The following is a 6,692-nucleotide window of genomic DNA, read 5'->3' on the forward strand; positions in this document are numbered from 1 at the left end:
TAAATATATTTTCTTGTTTATAATATCAGTGTCTGTATATTCAATATGTTTCTGGTCGTCTTAATATTTTTAAGAAGCCCAAACTGGATTTTGTCTTCAAATAATTTCGTACGTACGAAAACAAAATTTAGGAAATAAAATGAAATTTAACCTAGTACAAATTTTAGAAGGATCAGAAACACGTTTAATATACAGCCACTAATATTTTATGTAGAAAAATATATTTGATATGTAATTACAATCGTTAAAAAGTCTCTGTTAGTCGATAATATCTCAAAAACTGCAGCAAACTCACCAACAAATCGTAAACAAACTATTTGTTTTCTGTTTAACTCATCATTTGAGCCATTATGGCAAGGTAAATTAAAAGAAGTTACTATATCAATATGAACATATGTCTACAGTCATTAATGTATTGTGTTATATTTAACGTAGTTTTCATAAATGTATATTGCATTTGACGATTTTATCAATAAAATAATATGATAATTATGCGAATTATGTGGGTTTTTTTTACAGACTTATTTAATACTTTAAAAAGTTTACGTGACTATCTGTGTCTCTTGTTTTTCCTGTTTCCTTTTTTGCCTGCATAATACTTTGTTTGCTTCCTGTTTTCTTTTTTCCTGTTTCCTTCACGCTCGGTGGATTGTATCCTGAATCAGACAATTGATGAACTTGAACTTGAACTCTTTTTTCGTATTCATACACCACGAAGGTTTCGAACACGCCTATCCGGGCCAGGAGGGGGCAGGGAGTAAATTTAAAGTGGGCGGAATTTGGAATAACAAATTTAGAAGTTAGGTCAGAGACCTAAAGCCAAACTGAGATAGCTCATCCATTGTAATCATGTATGGCAAAAAAAAGAGTTCAAGTCCAACAATAAAATTAGTGTTCGGCCGAAAACGTTTTACGGCTCCAGAGTTCAGCGACGGGACTCATCGTGTCGCACCGGCGCCAGCAGACCTACCGACAAGCGATCCCCCTCTACGAGATGGACAGTTCAACAATCCACAGGATCGTCAAGACGATCCGCGGCGCCGGTTACCGCGTGGTCATCAGAGATCTGCTCTCTAAGAAGCAACTCATCCCATCGCTGACTGCAACTCCGGACATCGGCTCGCCGTAGTCGCCAACCTCTCCCCTAACGGCCGTAACGAGGCCACTCGCGTGGACATATAGGTCGGACTTTGAACTTTTAGACCTTCGTTCAAAATTTTATGTCGAAATTACCTCTTTTTTTTATATATAGTATTAAATAGTCCGATCCTCTCTTCTTTCTCTTATTTATTTTTGGACTGTCCTTCAAAAATGCTCCAAATTATATAAATATTCGGCCGAGCAGTCAATTAATTTTATTTTCGGCTTGTAAATTATTATTTTTATTTTTATTTTTTTCTAAAAAAAAGTTCTAATCCTACTAAGCCCCCCCCCCCCCCCCCCCCCCCCCCCCCCCCCCCCCCCCCCACCCCCACCCCCCCCCCCCCCCCCCCCCCCCCCCCGGGCTTCCCCCGAATCCGCACTAACCACTTATTTTCTTTTACTAATTGCTATTTTCAAATTCTGTCCATTCACGCCCCCCCCCCCCCCCCCCCGTTAAACTAATTATCTATCTATCTAATTTCTTTTTGACCGCCCAATCTAATCTAGCGACCAAATTTAATGAGTAGATTTTTTTTTTATTATTAATTATATTAATTAGAGATGCGCATCAAAATTTTAAAGGCCCACTATTTAATTTTTGGATGTAAATTTCAAAATTGTCCCCTTAATTTTTTCTGTCCCGGAGCAAGTCACTGGCTATCCAGAGACAGGCCCCGGGACGGACATGCTCGAAATTCTAGTGGTATATGAACATGTAAACATTATTCGCACTCGCACCCAACATCGCGATGTTAAGATCCATTACTGGTGACTTGGTTCTGGCAGGTTTGGCTGACTCGGTTCTCTTCACCTGTTTAGGTTGGACAGGGGGCGGCGACGCAGAAGGAGCCGCCACTGGCAGTTGAGCTGCCGGCTTTGCTCTCTCCCCCCACGTACCGCCCCTGACGCATATTTCCTCTTCTTGATTCGGAAGCCCGTGACCCGGTGTACGCAACGCGGAACTCTAGCAAAGCCCCAACTGTACTAACTAATGAGTACCACCAGTGATGAACGCAGGACGACACTCTAGTCTCATCTAATACAACTTGGGATTGCCACAATTGTTGGACACCTATACAGCAAATGAGATATGGATGCGATGGAAGGGCACGGTGGCAAACCAGGTACGGTACCACAGCAACTTTCCTTTAATATCTGTTTTTGACGGTACAGCGTCTTGTAAGAAGAACACATATATCACACCCTATCAATGACTGGATAAACTTCGAACACATAAAACGGTTATAAATATAAAAATATATCATATTACTTTCAGGGTCATTCTCCTTTAACTGTAGCAACTGTAGAAAATAGTTGTCGCAGCACTTTGACCTCTGATTGTACAGTAATATTTAAATGTATTATAAAATAAACACTATTTCTGAGTTGTCTAGTTCATTCCCTGTACTTTTGAGTCATTATTGAACTTGCCATTACTCTCCTTTCCCTCCAAAAGGACCGTCGCACATGAGGATCAGCATAAAACGGGCATCACAAATACATGATTGTTACCTCTAAAGTATGTTTTTATACTCGGGTAAGCACAACAGCATGGCACCTTTTCAAAACCTGTCTACTCTACTTAAAATCAGCTTAAATTATGGAATATTCAATAATAAATCATGTCGCAAATTCTAGGTCACGTACGTTATCCAATTTGACTAAATTCTGGTAAATATACTTAATTATGTGTATCTCCTTATCCTTCCTCTGAAAAATGTACATTAGAGATGCAGAAAGACAATTAATCCATAATACTGGGCCGTGTCTGTAAGGGTGTCACGTACGAACGTTCCCGTCTTACAAAAGTAGACACTTGAGCGCATTTTACATAGTTTGGCTTGGAGTTTCTGAGATGTACAAAGGCACAAGCAGAGAAATGATGATAAAATCTAGTGCATGTATGACTACAGGCCCTTCTTACTGCAAATGTCACGTACGAAATTGTCACGTACGTTATCCGACATCCAGGCTGAATCAACATTTTAGATACAACATCGACGGGCAAAATTGTCGTCTGCATGGCGCACATGTTTGGACCCCGATTTTATTCTTAACTATATCAGGTATGCTAGAGATTCATTAGATATTTTTGCATGTACTGATAGTTGACTACATATAGCCCATAAAGAATCAAGGTTTGAAAAAAATAAGCCCCGAAATAAATCGTAATGCAGTAACTAACCCTCTCCCACTGCGACAGTATCTACAAGTAGCCCTGCCGTGGAGGTCACACAAACTACCCCTCCTCCAACCATGCCGGCTGCGACAGTATCTGGCCCTGCCGTGGAGACCGTGCATCAGAAACCATTCGAACTTGTCCCAAGTCCCGCTCCTGTTCATCCAACCGCCTATTTGAACAAATGGGTGATAGTACTGTACGATGGCAAGCTCTATCCTGGAATGGTACAAGCCGTAGATGAGGACGACTTGGAAGTAAAGGCAATGTCTCGCATTGGGCGTAATCGTTTTTTTCTGGCCCATGTTTGATGATGTCGTATGGTATGCCAATACTGATGTCATTTCCTTAATTGACAAACCTACTCCTGTAACAAGCCGCAGCCGCCATTTTAAAGTTAACCCGTGTGAGTGTGACGCTATAATGAAGGTACTTGGTTTGGATTAAAGGGATTGAATTACATAGGGCCTAACCATGACGTTATTCTTTGAACATGTGGATGGCACTATGGAAAATCATTTTAAACCAAACCGAATCACGTACGTTATCCCCAGATGTGAGGATACACCGTTCGTGTGTCCTTTGGAGATAATGTGCTGGTATCTTATATATGTCATAGTTAGGGGAGATAACCCTGTACGTGTTTTGTTAGAATTGTTTTATTTTAAGCACTTACTTGTTGGTCAAAAATCGATTTATGAACAATTTACTTGTATTACAGGCATATTTTCGGTGATATTAATTAATTAAATGGGCAATATGCACATGATTCGCTAGATTATCATTCTACATGTTAGCCAAGGTCATGGTGATGGATAGTTTTGTTAGTAAATGTAAACAGACTGCAAGAAACTTTTACAAACGACCATATCCTAATTTAACGTCACGTACGTTATCCGTACCTCTTCTTTTGATACAGTTGTCAATAATAAGTGAACACTTCTGAGTAGTATACTTCCCTTTTGTGTTATTTCATGTGTTTGTTAGGTGCAGATAAACTGTGAAATTTACCTGGAGCAAGTCTGTCACCAATTCTATGCAGTTTGGAACATAAGGTATCAATCTGTGCATAACAATGTAGTCAGAGTGTGTTATTACAAACATCGATCTTGAACAAATTAGTAAAGAAAGTTGTATTTTTCAAGTTGATTTCATTAAAGATGTTTCTTCACCAAACTAAAAATTGTTTTCATTCACAATAAATATGATTTGTTGTTTTATAAGTAGTACAGGAAGTACTTTACCAATCAAAAAGACAGTCATGACTGTCATAATTTTGAACCTTTTTACAATGTTTCCGAATGAATCCCTTTGGTCTATTTCTCATTCCAGCCAGTGCATCAGAACTTCTATATTAAAGATTGTGGTATGTGCTATCCTGTATGTGGGAGTGTGCATATAAAATATTGAAAAATGTAATAGGTGTCCTCTATAAGACTATTTAACAGAATTACCAAATTTTGTACATCCAATAGCCAAACAATGTCCTCTAGTGGTGTCGTTAAACAAAACACCTACTTTTTGTTACAATTTTTCCATACATACATCTAAGTTCTTAAATCCTGATCAGGTGCCAATTTACTCTGAATCAACCTCCGTATGCCATTGTTAAACAAATTCGTGGGACATGGCCAGCAAGTCACGGTGAAGACAATTTTATGATGTTCTTTGGTGCTCTTCATATTGATATGGCAGCCCTTAAGGTGGCAGGGAATCTACTTGATGGCAGTGGTTGGACATGCCCATGTACAGGCTGTAGCTGCCTCCGCAGTTACAGCAAATTCTTTCTTAAAAGTTACAAATGTAACACACACTTATAAAGCTCACCAAGTCACAGCCTGTAGGCTGAACATACTCCTACAAAAGGCATATACATGGTGTAGCAGCCAACATGTGGAAGACAAGCATCTGATGTCAATCAGAGTGGTGCAGTATCAGAGCTGAAGCAAGTCCCCAGTATTAGTTTTGGTTCATGGTTTTTCAGCTGGAAGTGAAAGTGTTGATGTTTATCCAAGGAATCCAGGTGACACGGTTTCTTTTGTACATTGATGCCCTGACCAGTACTGTCCCATTCTGCTTTGCCTTAGATCACACAAATTATGCGAGATGGATTCCAGTCCATTTGAGAGATTTAGTGACACTTACGAATGCCATTTCCTTGTATATTCCGAATTTCTAGAAGGAAGATTCACAGTCAAGAAGACTTTTACCTGCTAATACCATTGACAAGACCCAACATAACGCTGCTGTGAAAGGTGATGGTGGAGCTATAAGCCTGACAGAAAATCCGACAGCACTTAGGTGCTGGATGGTATGTGGACCGGGATGGCTCGACTTACAGTTTGAGTCATCCATGGAGATGAGTCAAAAGGCAGCAAATTCGGTACATCATGAACTGACCAAACAAACAGATAATTTCTCTGAGATGTCACGTCGCTGACAAATACCATAGAAGGGATCAGTTTTGTGAAAGCAGTGGTGATCTACTGAAACTAGACAGTCGAGACATGGCAGACCATGCTGTTGTTTATACCACGCGGAAACTTGAGACGATGGGACAGGGTCAGTATGGAATATTTGTGAAATAATAGCTCGTTTTAGAGACAAAGTCCATCCAAGAACCAATCGAGAATTTCTGCCACTATTCAAACATCATCCAGTTCGAAATAAATCCAAAGTACAACAGCAAATGTCTGCTCTATTTTCCAGACTTTACATTCCTTATCAGGTACTGGTTGGCAACCTGGATTAGATTGTTTTAGCACGAGATTCAAGCCTGGACACCATTACTGTCACATATGGAGAAACAGTCTGATCTGTGGACTGCCTAGAAGAACTTGTTACATCAGATTGCAATTTTAACAGACATCCGGTTGAGGTAAACATCCTTGATAGTGAAGCTGTTAACAACATGTTGAAACTTGGGACCACCAGGAATGTCTCTGAATATGCAAGTCAGATCTTCCTCACCTATCTTGCATCACAACTACAACAGGCTATAAGGAATGATGTCATCTGGGATGTTTACAACCTAACTAGTTTGAAGTGAAGCACTTGAAGCATGAGAGGCACGTGGAGCCATTGGGTACAATTCCTGGAACTTGGCATGGATTCCTAAGGCTTGAAAAAAAACAAGACTGAACTGTTTTCCTTCCTTGTCAACAAATCAGTTCTGTTGAAAACGGAGTATCAGGTCATGTGCACACAGGGCTAAGTTTATTTTAATATGGCGAAATTATTATTTTTGAAAATATCTCAGTTTCTACTATTTTTGAAGTTGTATAGATAATTTGGTGAAACGTCCTGCACACCCATCTCTAACCCTGGCACACATCTTCAGAATGTCCTATGCAAACAACCAAGAGATATC

This window comes from Gigantopelta aegis, chromosome 6 (genome assembly GCF_016097555.1).
Source record: "Gigantopelta aegis isolate Gae_Host chromosome 6, Gae_host_genome, whole genome shotgun sequence".
In the NCBI taxonomy this organism is placed as follows: domain Eukaryota; kingdom Metazoa; phylum Mollusca; class Gastropoda; order Neomphalida; family Peltospiridae; genus Gigantopelta; species Gigantopelta aegis.